We start from the raw sequence: 22,241 nt of genomic DNA, 5'->3' as shown, positions 1-22,241 counted from the left end.
AAATTAGCCATTCAGATGATATAGAATTTTTAGAGAAGGGCCACTCAAAGGTTGCTGGTTTTTTTGTTTTTATTCTGGATGGAATTGGAACTTCAGAAGCATAAACTTAGCTACAACTTAAGATATTAACTCCCTCCACATGATGTCCAGTCAGTGGCGTGCCAAATGGGGTGCTGGTGTGTAGTCATAACCCCCCCCCCCACCTGCCGAGAATTTCTAAAAACAATAATAATAATAATAAAAAAGAATGTCAAGAGCAGGAAAAGTTAGCACAATGAGGGCTGACTAATAAAAAAGTATACGTAACACCTTCCCTTTCAAAAATCCCAGGTATGCCATGTTCAGTCACTGCAAAAGTTTTTTGCAAATATTTTATTAATTTACTGGTGTACTAAAATATGAATGTGATTCGTTGTCATATATTTTTTTCTGAAATCTTTATTGTTTGGTTAACATTGTTGTGAAATTTTAAAAAGATTGAATAATTTACAAAGATAGGCCTACATTAGGGTTGCCAGACATCCCGTATATACGGGATTGTCCCCTTTTTTAAAGAAATGTCCCGGTGTCCCGGAAAATGTTCTCGGGATGCCCTTTTGTTCAGTATTTAGCTAAAGAAATAACGAATTAAAATTTCAAAATCATTTTATACAACAAGAAATTAATACAAATTTACAACCTAATTCGATACCAATTACCATTTACCACTCAATCCTCATATTAACATTGACGCAGAACTGCTCATTGTCGATTTTTGATATGACATTTCTATGATGACTGTTCAATGGACCAAAGAACGAAATCGTCTGGACTCGAGGACAGTGGAAAGCATATTGCAAGTTCTAGTGAATGAGAATAAGTCATGTTCTGAATTTTTTAGTAATGCATTGGGAAAAAAGGTCCTCTTAAAGGACGCCAAGAGTTTGCTCAAATATTAATATATTTTGTCAAAATGTTAAAAATTAGGGATGAACAATGCTTTAAACAGCAATTACTAATGTTATAAAAAATACATTTCACAATATCCATGTCTATATAATCTGTATGTCCCGTTTTTTCATTTTAGAAATCTGGCAACCCTAGATTAGATAAAAATAAAAAAATTAAAGACTCGCACTGCAGGCTTTGAGAATTGGAGAAAAGAGCATCACAAAGTTTGAGGGGCTATAAAAATGATACCAGACAAGTTAGAGACAAAAAAGTACACCATTGAAGGATTAAATGGCCAAATTTCACCAAAATCTGAGATCAGTTTGAACATCCATAACTATGGAATTGCCTTGCCATCTTTACAAAGAAAGTGCACATAATTCAAATTTTAATTCCCCGAGCCAATATACCCATACTACACAACATTTTAATAATTCTAGAGTGGAAAATGGAGTTGAAATGCCAAGCAAATATTCCAAACCCTGTTAATTTCTGGAAGGTACATTTCCAAAACAGTACATTCTACACAATGATGTTTAGAAGCAGTTTTCTCAAATTTTTGGAATAAAAAAAATATATTTATTTCAACCAAATTAAGGGAGTGATATTGGCCCAATTAATAAAACTTTGCAGTTACATACACGTATTTTGCACTGCATCACATATGCTTATGTGGCTAAACAAGGGTGTCAACTATTGCAAATATCTAGACAATAGCGAAAGCAAGTCACATGAATGCTCTAGAAGGAATTGTAAGTAGATGTAATTTTACAGAATGTGAAATATCATAGCAGTTTTTCGAAATATAAAATCTAGAAAACAGCTTCGCTAGTGTCAGCCAAAGATCCAGCTGAGTTTTAAGCTATTTTGAGTATGGGCCACAGAAAATTAGTATCACATATGCTCTTTCTTCTACATTTTACCCTGATATAACATGCACTCCATATATACCCTGTACCAGCTAACTGTAGAGCAGGCAAAGGAGAACAAATGTCTGCGGAAGTAGTGAAGTGAGAGGAACGGGATTGCATAATAGGCAACTGGAGTTAACCATTTTTGCTGCTTCCCTCTGGCTTTCACCATTCAATGTCCCTCCTCCTTCTTTGTCACTATGCGCGGATCTGTTCCACGGTTAGCTGGGACAGAGTGTAGCTGTGAGAGCATCTGACACAAATCCCATTTAGTTCGCTTCACTTTTAACCCTCTTTGCACTCACAAGTCTAATTGATTAGAAAGTGCAACACTGACTTGTCTAATTACTTGATTTGGTGTCTGCACCATTTGCACTACATTCTGGAGTTGTGTAGTGTGTGGTGTACGATCATATGTGTTAACCAATCAAATGAACATTGAAAGCTGCATGAGATATGTTGAATCTTCTGAACACGAATGCAGCTATTCTTGCACACAGTTGAACACAATTTCCTTGCACCAGCCTTACACTGAGATGCACCTGTACTACACCTGGTGTCAAAAAGTGCAGTGAAGGAAACTGACCCACAATAAACATGGGATCAGTTCCCAGGTTGTGTGCGTCATCATGGGCGTCCGGAAGAGGGGAGTAGGGGGGGACCGTGCCCCCCTGGAAAATGAAAGTTGTACAAAAATTATATATGATCGTATTTTTCATATATAATTTCATTTCAGCCACAATAATATATGTTAATTATTGCATGAATATGATAAATTCAAATTTAAGCAATGTTTTTTGAGAGAACAACATTATTATTGGGGAAAATGTACATTGTTTGCCCTCCCCTGGAAAAAATACCTCCCTTGTCCCTCCCTGGAAAAAAATCCTGCGGACGTCCATGTGCGTCATTGAGGTTGATGCATAAGCAGCTATGGGACACCCACATCAATTGTCACCAATAATGAGAATCTAGCGTTAGGTTTGGTGCCGTGTGCACGTAATTTTCCTTTCTGTGTGTGCATACAACGGGTTTCCATGAGGCATTCTAAAAATACACACACTAGGTTGAAACAAATGTTACGTTGTACAAGATATCTACCGATTTAAAAAGTTTCAACGTAATGTTCAAAGTTCTTTTTAAATCTTGAACTTCGAATTGCTTAAAAATAAAACAGCGAAAGTAGTCATACATCCATCCGTCTCACAAAAAGCAGTTGTAATCATGCCACTATACTACGGGAAGACCTAAAGAATTTTGTCACCAGCAATGCAGCAAAATATTAAAACTAAAATGCAGTAAGTATACCACACACAGTACAAGGCCACTTCTGACATAAGTTCGAAAGTCATGAATTTTACAAGTGCGGCCGTTAATGTCATTTATTGAAAAATAAATTACTACACTTGATAGCTTTTCATTTCAAGCTTGATTCGCTCCTAGACAAAATAAATAAATAACAATCCCACCATATTTTTTTCATACCTGTCACTGCAGAACACAAGTGTTGCTCCAATGCTTTCTCTCTGCCAGCTGGCGAGTGAATCGAGCACCATAAGAGCAGAAGATTCGTTGTGTACCTACACGGCTGTTCGTAAACTCCAGCCAAGTCAGCCCAAGAAATATAGAAGTATTTTAGGAAGAGCATTCCGAGACACGGAGCTCTCCCATTGGCTAGAAGCCGCAACGAGCTCTGACGTGACCAAGGGGGATCTGTCAAGTGGCGAGGCTCGCGTATCAATGGAAGCTTACGGGAAATATTTTCATTTTTCATTGTCCATATCTTGGTTCTATTAACCATTTGCAGAAGAATAATAAGCAAAACGCAAGGAATAAGACCTAGGCAATAATGTGAAGAAGTTTACAGCACGCAATTACAATAAATGGCGTTATACAAATCAAACAAAAAGTAATCACGACTATCCTCTTATATCGCCCCTACATTGAAATCTGAAGTTGCATATGGGTAAATAAATACAATTTTACATATTAAATATTTCGCTACCACACCAATACTTATTATCCTTCACACCTCCAAATTTTCACAGATCTTTGTTATTAATAATTTGTTCATTATAATTTATATATCTAGTATACATAGGATGTTGCTGTCGCTGTTGTTATATGACATCGCTTTTCTACGTATTTAGGGTAACCGCAACAATAAAAATGAATGATGAAATGATAAATTTGATGGAAGCGTAGGCTAGATGAGTGTGGCAAGCACTGGTGTACTCAGGGGGGGCTTAAGGGGCTGCAGCCCGCCGAAATTCTAAGAAAATAAAAAAAAATCATGTGAAGACAGTAATGAAGTAAAAAAACAACTTTAAAATAACCCCCGATAACTATTTTTGTGTTTGAATAACTTTTAAAACGAAGGATTAAAATGGTAGTTGGAGCTCGTATCTAATGAAAATAGAACAGAGACAACGGGATATCAGCGAAATTGATTTCCGGCGATACATTCTATGAACCAATCTCATTTTGTTCAGTAAAGGTTAGATTCATGGCACTGAACCCGTGTACAATTTGAATTGAATTAACATAATCCTTGAGTGAGGTGGAAATGGGTTTTGGATATTTTCTTTTTGTAGATGTGAAAATCTTTAACTAGTGATGCACACATGCTTTCGCTTACATTAAAGTTTACACTATGGTAAAATTGCAGAAATATTCTACCTAAACTGATTTGTGTTTAAAATACCGTAACATCAAAATATGTTTTTTAGAAATTAATAAATAAATAATAAATGGATAAAATGCAGTGTCGTGGGAAAGCGTAATCCCTTAATAAATTCAAAGAATCTCGTGCCAGCTCGATGGCGAATCTGGTCAACCGCGTGTTCGACTTTGAATCCCATCACTGAAGTTCCCGACTTGGAGTCACGTCGTGGGCATTGATGTTCTTTGTGCCTGCCCTTTCATCAATTTTATGTGATCAACACTCATCGCCGCGATTAACCAAAAGTGGTAAAAAATCGACGTCAAATAACAAATACATAAACAATAGGCCTGGCCTCTGTCTTGGTTTAGCAATGTGATTTGTTAATCACTATACGGTGGAGGCCGAGGCGGAAATAAATATCAGTAAGAATAAAAATTCATTACAACTTACCCTTCCTGGAGACTTATGATTTTGAAGACGATGCTACCCACTGTCGTCTTTTTCTCGCTGCACTTGCTTCCATGGACTTGAGTTTCATTAGTTTATTCAAATGTCGAATTCTAATAAAAGTTCTTGTTCTGACATACAGGGAAATCATCTTTTCGTTAACTTCAGGAAATTTTGACTGAAGTACTGTCTTTAGAGTGTCCATAACTTTATGTTGCTTGGAAACAGTTGACCCATTGAAGGATGCAAACACAATCTCAAATTGAATAACTTTTTCCATATCCGAACCTCTACGTGCCTCCACCGGGTACCGAACCCAGAATCCCTCGACTATAAGGCGATGACGCCACCACTACGCCATCGGGGAGGCCCTCAAAATAGAAATAGATGTGGTGCCAGATTCCTTAAAGCCCCAATTGGTAAACTCTGCAACAGCACAAGAATGTTTACCTTTGGCACGCTTATTCATGGTACACGTAATACGACCTAAAATTACTCGCTTTAATATTCAAGACAGACAGCACAAGCACTTCTGCAAACGAATACCTGATCGCTACTACTGGACCTGCAGATTTTTCTGACATCTGGGAGAAATCTGTGCCTCGAAGTTGGCTTATACCGAACAATGAAAGCCATGTCGCTTTCGGAAACTGGAAGCAATTACTTTCCATTTGAATGTTCCCAACTGCAGGTATGAACCCCCTCGGTGTACGTCAAATCGCCTATCGTATATCCCTTACCTGGAGGAATCGCTAGCGTAACGCTCTATGGACTCAGAAGCGAACTTTGGTTGAGGCATGGGTGTGTATCATTGTGTGTCTTATCTATTTCATCTTTCATTTTATTTCATTGCTCTAGTTTGCTCTATATGTCAAAAAGCGACGTGAAATAATAAGACAGATTGATTGAATTGGCGTTTCAAGTCCAGTTTATACACATTGAGGCTAATTGGGACTGGACCTACAGTTTAAAGTGGGATCCGAGCCACTATGTGCCTCCACCGGGTATCGAACCCGGGATCCCTTGATTATAAGGCGATGACGCCACCACTACGCCATCGGGAGGCCCTCAAAATAGAAATAGATGAGAACGTTAATTGGTTCAGTAACGATCTCGCTACCCAGCGAAGGTTTAAGGCTCGAGTCCCGCCTGGACATTGTGTCCTTTGCGGGTGTCCATCTATTTCATCTATTCATTACTCATCCTCGCCTTTCAATTAGGTAAAAGTTACAGGAAAGCAACCCAAAAATAAGAAAAAAAAATATTTGCCTCGTAATAACGCAATTTGACAAGGACGCCCGCAAGATTTTTTCACAGGAGAGGCAGCAGTGCTCAAAGAGGGAAAGGTTTTGGAATGTTATCTCTCTAGTTAAGAAAATCCTCTTTAAAAAATTCCCCCACTAGGATAAATTGCATAGACATCCTCCCACTGCATTTTCTGTATGATTTTGCAATATACTCGTACTTATTATGTTATGCAGAAGTAACTTCAATTAATTCTTCTCAACAATAAGTCGCCCCTGCAAAGAAGTTGCTGAAATTCTACTGCTGGAAATTTTTAAAATACAACACTACCTGAATATATGTACAATATATTGACATAATTTGATGAATGTTTCTTCCGTATCAAAAAAAAAAACACTACGTGTTAAATAAAAATTAAATAAGAAGGATACTGCTATAGACATTCGTATTATTGAAACTGATGGCAATATTTGCATTCATACGGCTTAGACGTTTATTATTGCGTAACTGTAACTTCATAATAATAATAGTTTTATTCACACACACACAACACCGAAATTTTGGAGCTTCCCGTGGATGCAACTCGACAGGACTCATACCACTGCATTTTACATACTAGTGACTAGCGAGGCTCTGGCGTCTGGACTCTTGGCCATTATAATCCTCGGTGGGGCTCGTATTGTGTTGTCCTTACATGTATATGATTGTCCCTTCATCCGCCAAATCTTATCACGATTCATCCTCATCTTCGCGATTAGCCAGAAGTAGCAGAAAAACGAAATAATAATAAATCAATATGTATGTATGTGTCGTTCATTTAAATACGAATTTCTACTGGGTTGATCGCTACTATGAGGATGAATGTTGAACTAATGAGTGGAGAATGAGACAAACATTGCTATATGCCTTACTATGGTTCAAACTGGGGCCTCTGGCTTCCTAAAGCGTTATGCTGGCATGGAGACCGGTTATATACATGTAGAGGGACTTACTTAATCCTTTCCGTTCAATCTTACTCTCTCGATCCTGTTGAAGTTATGTCCATGGTATAATTTATTAAGTTAGTAAACTATTTGCATGAAAATATGCGCACGAGACTCTACTCCCACACCCTCCAGCACACACAGGCATTTAAAATTGTTTCACTTTACGATTTTTCGGGTGTTCTATCTATTGTGCTCGTCTCAAGGTAAGACTCTCATTGTAATCATTTAACTTCATTGCTGTGTCTCGTAATCAAGGGGTCCCGTGGTCGATACCCGGTGAAGGCACAAGGTGGTTCGGATTACACTTTAACATGTAGACCCAGTCCTGATTAGCCTTACTGTGCATAAAGTGGACTTAAACACCAAATCAACCAATCAACCAACCAACCAACTTTATTGCTGCGTGTAGAAGTGTAGACAAATAGTGTTAAAGAACCAAAGACCTTGATTCCTTTTTGCTGAATTCAGCATGAACTTGTTATTTTTCCATCCTCAGTTAACTTGAGAAGGTACGGGAAAGCAGTGAAGAAGAACTACATGTTATAAATATTGCTTCCCAAGAGTTATAATCGCCTCTGTGAGGCGATAAACTTGTATGATTTTACATATTATTAAGCGGCCCGCAGCTGAGGGATCCCCTTTTTGACGTCACTCTAGCAGAAGACCTTCACGTGCCGCCGTAGCGCGGGAAGCCGGAATAGCACGCCCTGAAGTCAGCCGAAGCTGGCTACATCTGTTCTTAAACTCAATCCAAGTACGGCTAGCTCCGCCCACTTCCGGCTCCCTGACGTCACAGTGACGTATCCGGCTTACTTGGCTCGTAAGATTCGTAAGCCGTCCTCGATGCGACTGAGTTGGCTGACTGCAGACGAAAACTAGCAGAAAGCACGAGGCGACAGCTTTCAATGGCCGGCAATCATTTATTTGATGCCTTCGTAAGTCAGAAAGGCAGCTGAAGGAAAAGATGTAATTAATATTATCTTATCATTCTTTCCGTAGATGTATATATATGGGAAAAATATGCAAAAACTGGTATCCGAAGAGAAAAAAGTATAAAACAATGAAAAAGTAGTTTTTGATCTGAACTGTAATGAAATAACTATTTTTGAAACCATTTCATTTACCATAATTCAACGTTATTAGTTGGTGTTAACACACGGTATACTAAACTAAATTCACCAACCAATAAAATACTACAAAATAATTATTCTTGATGTGTAGGCATACGTATGATAATTTTTTTTCGGTTATTTTTTGTGTCAATTTCTAAATCTTGTCAAAATATTCTATTAATTTATATTAATGTAGCCGAACTTTATATAGAAGTGAGATTTAGTGCCATTTACACCTAATACTACTTCCAAAGAAAGTCAACTGCTTTTAAACATGCTCAAGAGTCAAGCAGACGAGACGATCCACCACGCCATAATCCATGCTGTTCGTAAACTGCAGCGTGGAACAGCTTGGCTAGTGACGTCGACATGACGTTTTGTGTGACGTCTGCTTAATCCACTCGTAAGATCTGCGCTGAGTTGGCTGGAGTTTACGAACAGCCGTAATGGAAGACCTTGAAGTTAGGTCATGTGATCATAAACAACCAATCAAAGAATACGGAGCTACTGCTTTTCTGTTTTGTTATGAAACTAACTACAAGTCGTAATAATAAACTGAACTGAGTTCATCGACGTACATTAAATCTAGTCAAGATTAATAATATTCATATAATCTGTGATATGTACAGCAAGCGTTGTGTTTTCTCCCCAAGATGACTATGAATCACAATCACACCAAACTCTGGTAGGAACTGTTTATATAGGGATAAACAAATCCTTTTTTCTTATAGTCATATCACAGATTGTCATATCCCAAACTTTGGAAGAGAAGGAAAGAGAACTATTGACTTCCTTAGTTTTCAGGTATGTAGAGGAAACCGAAAATTATAAACAATTAACAGTTATATTTTATGTATTACGAATATAGTAGTGGGTAAATTTCTCGTATCGGACAAACGGATTTCTTCAAATTTGCAGGAGAAATTACGGCTGAAATTTACTAGTTCATTTAATTTGAATATTCGTACTTAGGTATTCTGCATTGAGATACATTGTTGAATGTGGCATTTCGCTTATTTCACGGAAATAAGCTCTATTTGCGACATATCGAGTAAGTTTTCTTCGTTTCTTTTTGCCTTCGGTAACACGCAAAATGGCGGTCACAGTTTCACTACCGTTTCCACCCCACTGCACCCAAAAATATCTACGTAGCCCCACGAACCATTCATACATAGCCCCACAAACTATTCCGGTAAGGTTAGGTTAGGTAGGGTCACTATAGGTTACAATAGTTAAAAATTGGTTTCGAAAAAAATATGCGTAGCCCCACACACCATTCTCGCATAGCCCCACGAACCATTGACGCATAGCCCCACGAACCACTGACACATAGCCCCATGAACCATTGACACATAGCCCCACAAACCATTTGCGGAAACGTACCTTCTTCAGTTACAAAAACGTGTGTTTGGAAACACTTACCGGGATTACGTCATCACACACAGGCTACATCCACCTGGAAGAAATGGATGCAAGAGCTTTCGTGCATCGGTCACACATTTATATCGAAAAATAGATGATTTACGGGCAAAATTCAATGAACGATGCGAGAAAACACTTCCCCGAACTTCCACAAGTCTAAAGAAACTGCATTCGGTAATTATGCGATATAGCCCGAACACCTCTCATTCGTTTATTTCCTTAATTTTAGCATTGATACTTACATATTCTGCATTGCGGAAGATTCTTTAAGGTGAAGTTATGCCTTTTTCCATAAAATAGTGTCAACTTTTCATATTACAAGTCATTATTTGTCTTCCTTGTTATGCTTGGGTAACAGACAATATGGCGTGCAGTCGTGCTTGTATTTTGTCGATTTGGAGTGGGTATGCAGTGTTTCAACCTTCTCAATCGAAAAATACCTACTTTCGTGTTTATTATGTCATCATAAAGCATTGACGGATAGCCCCAAAAACCATTCACAATAGCCCCAAAAACCATCCACGATAGCCCAACGAACCATTGACGGATAGCCCCACAAACCATTGATGGAGAGCCCCAAAAACCATCCACGATAGCCCCATGGACCATTTCCGGCAAGGTTAGGTTAGGTAAGCATAGTTAAAAAAAAAATCTCATAAAAAAAAAGACACGCTTGGAAACACTGCCGAGACCGCGTCACTTTCGACGCTCGCGCCATCTGCACGTACATAATGGAAACAACGGCCTAATGTTAATGAAGATGCAAGTTCCTTACGTAAAAACTGATTATTTTTTGTTCTGCAGCATTCTATGGTGAAGTTTTTAGTTACCTCGAAGAACGTCGACAATCATACAGAAAGTGATTTCAGTAAGTAGTTTCTCCTGTAAATTTGAAGAAATCTGTTCGAGCAATATCTGACAGTTATCCATTATGTTATCACAAACCATTGACGGATAGCCCCAAAAAACCATTCAGGATAGCCCCACAAACCATTGATGGATAGCCCCAAAAAAATATTCACGATAGCCCCACGAACCATTGACGGAAAGCCCAAAAAACCATTCACGATAGCTCCAAAAACCATTTACGATTGCCCCACGAACCATTGACGGATAACCCCAAAAACCATCCACGATAGCCCCATGGACCATTTCCGGCAAGGTTAGGTTAGGTAAGCATAGTTAAAAAAAAAAAAAAAATCTCGTAAAAAAAAGACACATTTGGAAACACTGGCGAGACCGTGTGACTTTCGACGCTCGCACCATGTGCAGGTACATAATGGAAACAACAGCATATTGTTGTCGCTTTACAGAAAATGCAAGTTCCTTATATAAAAAGTGATTATTTCATGTTCTGCAGCATTCTATGGTGAAGTTTTCAGTTTACGCGAAAGAAAATACCTCGAAGAACTTCGACAATACTACAGAAACCAATTTCAGTAAGTAGTTTCTCCTGTAAATTTGAAGAAATCTGTTCGGGCGATATCGCATATTTACCAAACGGGAGCCTCAAAAACCATACACGGGTAGCCCCACGAACCATCACGGGGAAGAGGTTAGGTTAGGTTCCATTAGCACTCATTAATTACTCGATATCTCGAAAATGGAAATTATTTTCGTTAAAAAAAGCTAAATCCCTTGTTAAACAATTTTTCGCAATGCAGAATAAGTAACAACGAATGTCAACAAGTACAAAATAAACAAGTTACAGACGTTTCCCGGCTTTGAAAATTTTACCACAAAATATTTACAGCAATTTGGGTACTGGTAAAAGGAAGATGTTCTTTATGCCTTGTTATTTTAAAGTGAGAATGGTAAAGGTTCTTAATGTTTAATGATTTTAGCAAATTTTTATAGGAGTATGAGATGCTAGATTTCTATACTGCACTATACTGGAATCAAAAGCGTTTTTACACACACTACAGAACACATTGTCCAATTCTTTGTCGTAATAAATCCAAGGAAATGTATTTTTCCATCCTTCGTGGTATGACCTGCCTGACGATTTCTTGACACTTGTTGCTAATGTACTACAGGAACTGGCAGAAGACACATTCTCGGGTTCCTTATTTTTTGACTGAACATGCTTTTCATTATGTTCAGTGTCAGTAATATCCATCTGTGATGATGACGACAAATGTATGATGAATTTATCCATAGCGACTAGCAAACCTACTACTGTTCGAATTCGAAAGTATGTAAAGAAGCAATACTCAAAATTGTGTTTCAGCTTTCCACACACGTCCCGTGCCACGTTTGAATATTGCAAAAATTTTTGCCCAGCAAAGAGCTTTTGCTCCATGCATCCGGTCAGTAGACCCTCTTCTTTGTACTAACTATTAACACGGTAACACCCATTTTTTCTGAAAATGAGAACTTCCCAGTCTACAATCTAAGCTCCCGCGTCCTTCCAAGCCATTATCTCTTGGAGAACAAACAAAATGATAACAATCCAGATTAAATGAAAACAACTTCACTGAAATCGTAAACCACGCCCCTCTTATCTGATTGAAACAAAGAAAAGAAGAGGTATTTGGTATTGAGGTAGTTGGTCACAATCTGCTTCCTTGTGTTTCGGTTTATTCTTTATTAGTGCTCAATATCGGCAAGTAGTTATTTTAAAACAATTGTTGATGAATGGAGTGGGTGTATTGTAGTGTGTCACTTGTAAGGAAACATCAAAGCAAGTCAAAAAGACGGGATTCTATTCACAATACAATATACTTCCATTGTTATTGTGGGGACTGCCTTTGACTTCGCCAGAGACAGGCAAGGAAGGGGGGGAATGTGTCGCTTGGTTGCCTTTGCACAAACACATTTGAAACAATTATGTTTTAGAAGTTAGAAATTTTAACTTCCATCTCAATGTTTTAATTGCTTATTATTTTTTGATAATGGCAAGTGAGAAATATTTATTTTATTTTGTTTTTATCAAACTAAAAATCTTGTGTGTTCGAGCCCCGGAGCACCCACATAGTCAGCGTGCATGACTGTGTTAATTAATTTTTCTAAAAGGTAATGGTTGTGAACATTTAATGATTTTTGCAAATTTTATAGGAGTAATTAAGAAGTATTTTAGAATACTTGAAACATTTGTGGAAAATTGGAGAAACTAGTTAGTGCAGTTAAAACCTTCACTAAGTATTTTTTTGCTGGAGAAAATATCATTTGAAACTAGTTTTCAGATTCCATTCTTAGTTTACAGATTCCACTTTAAATTGTAGGTCCAGTCCTGATTAGCATAAATGAGGATAAGGCAGGGTTCGCCAAGGTGGGCCCACTTGAAAAAAAAAAATCATTAACTTTGGTATTTCAATGATTTCTGAAATGAAGGAATGTCATAGAGGTGATTCTTAGAATGCGATCACGACTGTCATTATAACTCAAGATTAATTTTGCTATCTAAAATGCACAACACTTCTAATATTGAAATGAAGTAGAACATATCAGAGCTCAGTACACCAATACAAACGTTTAATCTTTATTAAGAAATTACATAGGCCTATATTAAGCTATAGATTGTGCAGGTACTTTAGACAAAAGATTCCAATATGTATGTTGAACAGCAACGTATTTATGTTTGCTCAATATTGAATACATTCGCTACTGCAGTTTGTATACAAAATAGCATAGAATTACATTATTACAATAACACAACTATTACGTTCTACGTAACAGCGTATTTCTTGAAAAAAAATTACTATCGGGGAATACTATCTATGCTATCGCTATTTTATTATGATGCTTGTGATTGAAGATAATAGTACACATCTGCAATTGATCTCTTGATGCTTCTGACATAAGTCATAATGTATCTTATATCGTAATGTATCCATTATTGCAACATTTGCTAATATCAATTCAAACATATAAACTTGCTATACAGAGACCCAGAGGTAACCAGGAAATCGTAAGAGAATAAAGGATAAAAATAAAAATTACTACGGTTTAGCAGTTTGTTCTGGTCTGCTAGTTGGTGTGCCAGGCGGTGAAGTACAGTGGGTAGGTATTCACATTTTATTTATAACAGCTCGACAAAACCCGATTATACCATGTTTTTTTTTTCTTTTTTTTTTTAAAAAAAAATGTTTTTCAAACCCTGGGATAAGGTGACTTACAACGAACTGTGCTATCTTGTGCATGTAATTCCACTGCAAAAAGCCACATGCACAATTGTATGAAAGAAAACTGGTTTCTGTGCAACCATCTGACAGTAATGGTTTGATAAATATGAAGCAACTAGTATGATTATTTAGCCGAAGTTCCAATAGGAATGCAGTAAATAATAACAATGTTGCTGTTGAAAGTCAATAAAAGATTCACAAAAATGTATGCATGTGTGCCATGCTTGTTGCCTGTGCATGTAATACAGTTTTGCGTGGTGTAAGATTAACGTTACCAGACATTCTCTATTTCCCGGACATGTCCTACATTTTGACTTTCATATAATTTGAATGGATATCAGATAATTTTCTATCCAGATAGTGGATATTCTAGTATTATCTGGATATTTGGATTACCATATCCTGAAATATCAAATGCATGCATTATCGAGACAATTTTTTCCTTTGTTTTACAGGCTCTCCATATTCTTTTATTCATCGTCATGTATTTCTAATGATGGATTCTCTGCAAATTTCTCATCCAATCTGCCTGTTTTACGGATCTCAGCATATATTTTTTTAATTGTTTGCCTTTCATTTGCAAAATCTCAAAGGAGACCTCTGCATTAATAAGTTCAGTTTAAATGCAGAAAGTTTTCCACTAACAAGAAAGCATAAAGGAGATACAGTTTTGAATGTATAACATTTTCAGTTTGATATCATGATGCTTTATTTAGTAAGTACATTTTTAATTTCAAACTCAATTCTTTGAACTTTAAAAAATAAATAGCGGTCTGCAGTGGTTGGAAGAAGCATGCTATAGTCTGACAAGTGAAGTCCCGATATGCGCAGATCGCTGCGGAGCACTTCCAATTACGTCATCCTCCCCACCACTCTTCTACGTACTGATCTGGCCTTGAGACTACGAGTGGTGCCAACTCAGCAAAATTAAGCTAAAACAAATATGACAAACTATTTTTACTGTGTAGAATGTCGGTGCTGGCTCATATCAGTGGTTCATTTGATTTATCCGGTCTTTGAAAATGCGTGCGGTGCACGGATCGTAAACTGTAGTATTACGCACACACGTTAACATTTATAACGAAGAGAAACTACTGGGTGAATTACTTCATTTTCTGAATGCGACATCGAACAGTGGCCTGATTTTTTTTAAAGCCAAGTGCAGTGGGGGTTCTTTTGTTTATCGAACAACAATCACTACGAGAAGGCAATCTGATAACATGCTTTCCTGTGTTCTTTTTTAAAGCACTGAAATATTCTTGCTCTTTACTCTTGGCTGCATATTTTTGAAATGCAAAAATCAAATCATGCCGGGTCCAACGAAATCCACAATCTGCTCTGGAAAGCCCCTTAGAGGACAGGCCAGAGAAATTATTTACAATGTTGCAACATATTTGCAAAATCAGAAGGAGTATCTAAATGGATGGTTTCTCAAGTTTTAAAAGAATTGGATTGGATTGATATGTTGTTTTAAGTCCACTTTTTGCACAGTAAGGCTATTCGGGACTGGACGTACAGTTTAAAGTGGGATCCGAACCACTATGTGCCTCCACCGGGAATCGAACCCGGGATACCTTGATTACAAAGGGACGACACTACCACTGCGCCATCGGGGAGTTCTAGTTTTAAAAGAAGGAAAATAGTAGTTGGCGAAAGGTGAGCTGAAGTTCTGTACATCGACAGGTAGAAAACAGCCCAGGAAAAAGCGAATACAAATTTTGTTGAAAATCCTCAGACCATTCCGATCCCTCCAGGTTGCAACACTGCGAACCAATGTCGCTGCGAAGAATGGATTGGGGAAATGTGGTTTGAGCTGCGCAACAGCTATTTGCAGCGTCTTGTTTTTAAACTTGTGAAGTTATAGTTGAAGCATCACTAGCCTACTATAGCTAGCTACAAAATTTGTAGCCATAGCTGTAGCGAAGCTACAAAATTCCTGTAGTTGTAGCAAAGATTTTGTTACAATGTTTCTTCTCAGCATTTTGAGGTAAATTCTAAATGTTGCAACAGCACCAAAACAAAATCGACAATAATGCTTACTTTTGCAGGAGGTTCATAAAAATATGCTCATACTATAAATACTACCACATTTTATTTGTGTATAGTTGTAATCATTAATTAGGGTAACACTCTAATTGCATTACTTATGTATCAAATTTCAATTGATATGCCACTTACATGGGACATTATTTTCAAACGCTATAGTAAAAGTAATTAACTGAAGTAACACTGCTATCAAAATTATTGAATGATGGGAATCATGATAATAAAGAACAGAATCTGTTTTCCAGAAAGTACAATGACCTAGTCATATCATTAATTCTGTTACAAAGTTTAGACAGGGATGGCAACACTGGTTGGCAAGGTAACCCTGCAATGTTCGATCAAACAACAACCAGTATCATTGTGTGTTTGCCTGTGGTAGCAGAAAGGTGAATTTCACTGCGAGTCGAATGAAGTGGTGTGTATACGAGAAACGTGTGGCAGTAATCGCACTGCACAAAGTTGTCAAATCACCATCGGACATTTTCAACACCCTGAAAAAGCTGAATATCAGCAGGATGTTCATGCATTGGACCATCAGCAGATACTGTCACACAGGTACAATTGAGGACTGCCCCAGGAAAGGTAGACCTCGCAGTGTAAGGAGCCAGAAGCTCGTGAATGCAGTGGCGGCGTGGTTTTAACGAAATCCTGTCAGGAAACAAGCAGTGAGAGCTGAACATTTCGAAAATGTCGATGTCGCTTGTGCCCCGAAGTGACCTAGGACTCCGCGCTTATCGGCGAAGTACCGGTCACTTCCTCACTCCACAGCTTAAGGTCTAGAGGGAGCAGAAAACAAAAAGACTCCTTCAGCATTATGCAAATGGTGGCCACAGGAGGATCCTTTTCATGGACGAAAAAATCTTCACGATTGAAGAGTCTTACAATCGTCAAAACGATCGTGTTTATGTCTTGACATCCCAGGAAGCTCGTGAAAACACCCCACGGATCCTTAGAGGCCATCATCCCGCCTCAGAGATAGTTTGGTGGGGGTTTGGCACGATGGCACAACTGACCTCCATTTCTGTGAACATGGTGTGAAAACATGTGCAAAAGTGTATCAAGCGACAGTGTTGGAACCACTTGTGAAATCGTTGACCCCCACCATGTTCAACAATGAGCCGTGGAGCTTCCAGCAGGACTCAGCACTGTCCCACAAGGCAAAGAACACACAGGAGTGGCTTAAGATAAATGTGCCCGATTTCATTGCTCTGGCTGATTGGCCCTCCAGCAGCCCAGATCTCAGCCCATTGGACTACAGGTTGTGGTCCGTTTTGGAGGGCATCGTCTGTAGGAAGAGGCATCCAAACCTTGCTAGTCTCAAGCGTTGTCTTGTGAAGGCAGTGGCGGACATTCCCCTCGAGACCGTGACTGGCCTCAGAGACTTCAGGCCTGTGTGAAGGCCAGAGGTGGCCATTTTGAACAGTGATTGGTGCTCTATGTTGGCAAGACCTGTAACTTTGTAACAGAATTTATGATATGACTAGGTATTATACTTGGGGCTGCTCTTGAATTTCCATATTGTTGTTTCAAGTTTTTTTATGCAGAAGTAGAGCAAAATTAGCGAAGTGGCGAGTAGCAAACAGGAGTAGCATAGCAAGTTACTTTTTGGTAAATGTAGCTGTAGCAGAGCTACATTTTTGAAAAAGTACCTGTAGCTGTAGCTACTTTCAAAATATAGCATCTGATCACTGGCGATCTGCATACACAGCTTATCTGAATATTCAGATATCAGGAATAACCATAGTGTAATATCTGGATTTTGTGGCTGTACTCTTAACTGCCACAACCTCATGGAAGGCTGCATGTTAAAAATTTGGTCACTACAAAATTCAAAATTCTATTGTCCCATCTATAAAAGGCTCACAAATAAGCTACGAATCAGTGGCAGCTGCTCCTTAAGTAGCAAAGTTGTGCAACCACCACATATTTCTGAACTTGTATATAATTATTAAACTTATTTTGTAAGGAATAATAATAATAATTACATAATGTAATGATGACGGAAATTTCTTCCTCAACATTTTCTGTTGTTGTGTGCCTATGTACAGGATGGAAATCTCCATCTCTCCTCCAGAGTTGCCAACCTCTGAACAGCAGCACATGAAATACACATGTCAAAGCGACCATATTCTTGTCTTCTGGACAGTACATCTGCATTTATCGTTTGATACAACATGAGAAAGCTAAGTAACAGCCTGCTCCATGATGGGTTGGGCAGCATCAAATGCTATGATGCTTGAGCTGCAAGCTTTGAATCCTGGTGAAGGCATGGATGTATCATTGTGTTTATCTGGTTCATCCATTTCATCTGTTCATCGTCATCATCATGACTGGACCATGAGGTAGAAAATTGACATAAAATATACACAATAGAAGTGGATGGAAATACGAGGGTCACTATTTATATTTTGAGCCTTGGCAACACTGATTGAAGTTAGGTGCGATTTGACGTTTGCATGGAATCGTCTGGCATTATTGACCATAACGTACTTCAAATGTTTTGTCAATAGCTTCATTTGTGTTGTTTATGTTGCCTTGGAGATTGCGCGACAACAATAAAATGGAATTAACTCGTGAACATTTTCGTGCGATGATTTTTTACGATTTTCAACGTGGATTATCAAGACAAGAGTGCATCGATCAACTTACTTCCACATTTGGCGATGAAGCCCCATCCTTTGCCACTGTGAAACGATGGTATAACGAATTTAATCGTGGCCGCCATTCGCTCACCGACGAGATTCGCGAAGGTCGTCCAAAATCAGTTGTTGTTCAAGAAACATTGATGCTGTGCAAAACCTAATACTGCAAGATCGTCATGTGACATACTGTGAGATTGAGGCAACCATAGGCATTAGTTCCACCAGCATATATAAAATATTACATGATCATTTAGCTGTGAGAAAGGTATGTTCTCGTTGGATCCCACACAATTTGACAAAAACTCAAAAAGATGCTCGCAATTGGTGCAAACAAATGCTCAATAAATACAATCGTGGTGCTTCAAAAGATGTATATAAGATTGTAACAGGTGACGAATCATGGATATATGCATATGAGCCGGAACGTAAACAGCAGTCGACTGTATGGGTGCTTCAAGATGAACCCAATCCAACAAAAGTTGTTCGCGCTCGAAGCACATCGAAACAAATGGTCGCCTGTTTTTTCGGGAAAACTGGTCATGTGGCAACTGTGCCTTTAGAGGGACGTAGAACGGTCAACTGAATGGTACACAACAATTTGTTTGCCAGATGTCTTCGGTCAAATACGGAAAACAAACAAACGCCGTCGGATCATTCTTCATCAAGACAATGCCAGCTGTCACACATCTCATCTAACAACCGACTTTATGAACAGTCAAAAAATCGAATTGATGGATCATCCACCGTACAGTCCTGATTTGGCACCCAATGACTTCTTGTTCCCGAATGTCAAGAATAAATTTGCGTGGACAACGATTTTCGTCGGCAGAAGACGCCGTTGATGCGTTCCAAAACCATATTATGGAGGTGTCTCAAGAAGATTGGAAAAACTGCTTTGACAAATGGTTCGAACGAATGCAAAAGTGTATTGACCATAAAGGAGAATACTTCGAAAAACAATAAAGCAGTTTTCAATGCCAAATTCCTGTTTTTTCATTGTTAGGCTCAAAATATAAATAGTGACCCTCGTAGCTAGATAAAGTATAGACTACTTTCAATGTAAAAAAAATAAAAGTTTCAAATTATGGAGCATGGTATGATATTTTCTGAATGCTTTGGTTTCTTTGCTGAATATTTTAGTGTAGTGCAGACCAACAGCTGTTTCGTAGTTTTAGATATATTTCTATCACTTTAAGTACTTTTTTATAGTGTGTGACGGAAGTTGATTATTGACATTTTTCATGTTGTCGGAATTTCTGCTGCTCATTTACAAATAATATAATCAAAACTTTCATATAGCAATTTTTTCACTTTGCATCCAGTTTACCTTTTTATTTGAGGATGAAACCCGCATCTTCCACATGACAGTTACATGCGTACAGTGGCTCAAAGATATAAACAAGTTTCTAATATATTGTAGGGAAACTGGAAAAACAGTAGTGGCGCTAAATAGGGGTCAAGGTGGCCCTCTCCCATAGAAAACCAACTAGCCACCAGTTTCTAGAAATAAATATTTTGCTCGTCGATATACAGTGCCTTTCACCGCCGAGAAGCTATTGCACTGGAAAGAGCGCATTTGCCAGCAAACTGGATGCAACATCTGCGTAACTGGAACCTCTAACTATGCAATGAAATAAGCTTGCACAATTACATTGACAGTTACAATTAAAATTATCACTTATCTTGTTACAAGAGGTGTTGGAAATGTTGTCCTACTTGTAAACATTTACAACATTATTTAAGGAAAGTTTCACTGACACATATCAGTTTCTCTTCCAAAATTTCTTCAATTTGTCTCCTGATATTTCCTTTCAATTCTTCTAATGAATGACTTCAGGTTTAGAAGCTTGATAGCTCACCACGCAGATATCATGGTCATGTTTCTTTCTTGTGCAAGGCACTGGGGGGATTTTTGAGGAGTATGTTCCAATCGTGCTTCAGCATCGTCTACTTTCTTCTCAATAAGCACATGCTGATTTACCCTTCACTTCTTTTTCAACTAAGTTTGTTCACAAGTTTTCGAACACTGTCTCTTTGTGAAACAGGAACATCTGTGAATTCTGCTGCAAAGTGCATTCTAACTTCCCTAGAACAGGGGTGATTCCTCCATGTAGGAAGTGAGAAACTTCCTGCAGTTCATTTACACTTATTTCCAGTTTTCTACTTTTTTAGGAATTTAATGCATGTTATAAAATTCTGAGTGCAATGTGCATACATTTTACTAGGTTCGCTACTGTTTGCTATCACTCGCTTGTTCCAGCTGCCGCCCAAAAGGGGACAGTCATCCTGCTGCTGAGGAAGCTCTAAGTTCCACCTTCAGCAGGATGGACAAGGGGTGTGGAAGGGAGGGGGTTACTCAGTTAAATGGCCAGCGAGGAAGCATCGAGTGTTTCCTCATTCAGTGATGCCAACCCTAGCATAATGGTTCTAAACCTAGCATAATTTGAACTTCGCTGGCACCTAGCACTCTGTGTTTGGCAAAGTGCTCTAAACGCGCATGCCTGGGAGAAAGATAAATCAAATTCAATGGAAGATACTTCGAGGGAATATATTTTTTAAAGTTATATCTAATTTGTACTTCTTCAACAGACTTGTTTTGAACAAAAGGAAGTATGCCGACCGAAGGAGAAGTGTTTACAATCAGATCCCAGTATATCTTCTTGTTTTCATCTTTCCTTTATCCTCCCCGATTTAGCAAGTGAACATCGTAGAAGGTTGGAGGTCACAAATGAAACACAAGCTGCCGCTACCAATCGTCGAATTTGCTCCACTTTTTCAAGCACTATACCGAATCCATTCAATTGGTTGCTTGAACCATTGTAATTGATTTGATGGGCGAAATTTAAGATAATTTAGCATAATTTAAGAGTTGAAGAAGCAATATTCTTACCACGGGATTGGCAAAACACACACCGACATGCTTGGAAGGACTCCACAAACGTCGAACCACAGATAAGCATATATACATAATACGTTTATCTGTATTCGAACCAATATAGTCTACTCAAAATGGGTACAGTGGCAGCTAAATGCAAGTGATACAAGTGCCCGTTTAATTGAATGTCTTCCCTTGGTCTGTTTAACATAACTCCCTACATCTAAAAAAAAGCCATGAGTCGCCACTGCCCTACAAGAATTCGTATTGACATAAGACGTACATAAAAATGTGTTGTTTTAAATTGTATGTATATCAGGACATTATTAGACTACAGAAAAGCACCAGTAATACGTAAACTAAAACAAAACAATTGTTAACACCTTAACACTTAACAAACACGTGCAAATTGAACACCAGCTATCTGGATACTGAAGCACTCATGCATCTAGTGACAAGGTCAGTGTACAGCTATCTGTCTAAATGCTGGCAGATACACTCTTACTTCCTGGTGCACTAGCCACTGCTTCACAATCACCTCAGCCGTAAAAGGCACTGTATAATGGCATCATAACCAGGGTGGGATTTGAATGGGGAATTTCCCATTCTGGTTTCTATGTGCTAGGCAATGGGATTTGAGACCTGGTGTCATTAGAAGGGGAGAATTTGTTTCTGCTAAATTCTTGTATGAATAATAATAATAATACTAGTCTCTGTGGTGGAGTGGTTAGCGTAGCATGCTACAATGCCAGGGTTCGAATTCCGGACTTGGCATGGACATTCTTTGCGAGTGTCCCTTCATATCATATCACCAGTCATCTTCATCTTTGCAATTA

General features: G+C 38.4%; 2 protein-coding genes across 7 annotated transcripts in view; one reads left to right on the top strand and one right to left on the bottom strand.

The window, feature by feature from the left end:
- The window catches only part of Idi (Isopentenyl-diphosphate delta isomerase), a 51,787-nt gene that overhangs the window by 4,514 nt on the left and 25,032 nt on the right, over positions 1 to 22,241 (bottom strand). Inside the window, exon 1 of one of the 2 annotated variants that reach the window (XM_083141379.1) lies at positions 3,327 to 3,412. The exons of the other annotated variant lie outside the window; for it this stretch is intronic. The gene's annotated coding sequence lies outside the window, so the exon portion shown is untranslated. Of the gene's footprint in view, positions 1 to 3,326; positions 3,413 to 22,241 lie in introns of those variants that run through there. 2 annotated transcript variants of the gene reach the window in all.
- Positions 1 to 22,241, top strand: part of LOC146003155 (uncharacterized) — a 72,209-nt gene that overhangs the window by 48,097 nt on the left and 1,871 nt on the right. Inside the window, exon 1 of one of the 5 annotated variants that reach the window (XM_083141342.1) lies at positions 8,796 to 9,100. The exons of 3 other annotated variants lie outside the window; for them this stretch is intronic. The gene's annotated coding sequence lies outside the window, so the exon portion shown is untranslated. Of the gene's footprint in view, positions 1 to 8,795; positions 9,101 to 18,143; positions 18,231 to 22,241 lie in introns of those variants that run through there. One more of the 5 variants, XM_083141363.1, reaches the window with a different exon arrangement.

The sequence above is a fragment of the Lepisma saccharinum genome, chromosome 1 (assembly GCF_977018435.1).
Source record: "Lepisma saccharinum chromosome 1, izLepSacc3.1, whole genome shotgun sequence".
NCBI lineage: Eukaryota > Metazoa > Arthropoda > Insecta > Zygentoma > Lepismatidae > Lepisma > Lepisma saccharinum.
This window is presented reverse-complemented; position numbering and strand designations above follow the sequence as displayed.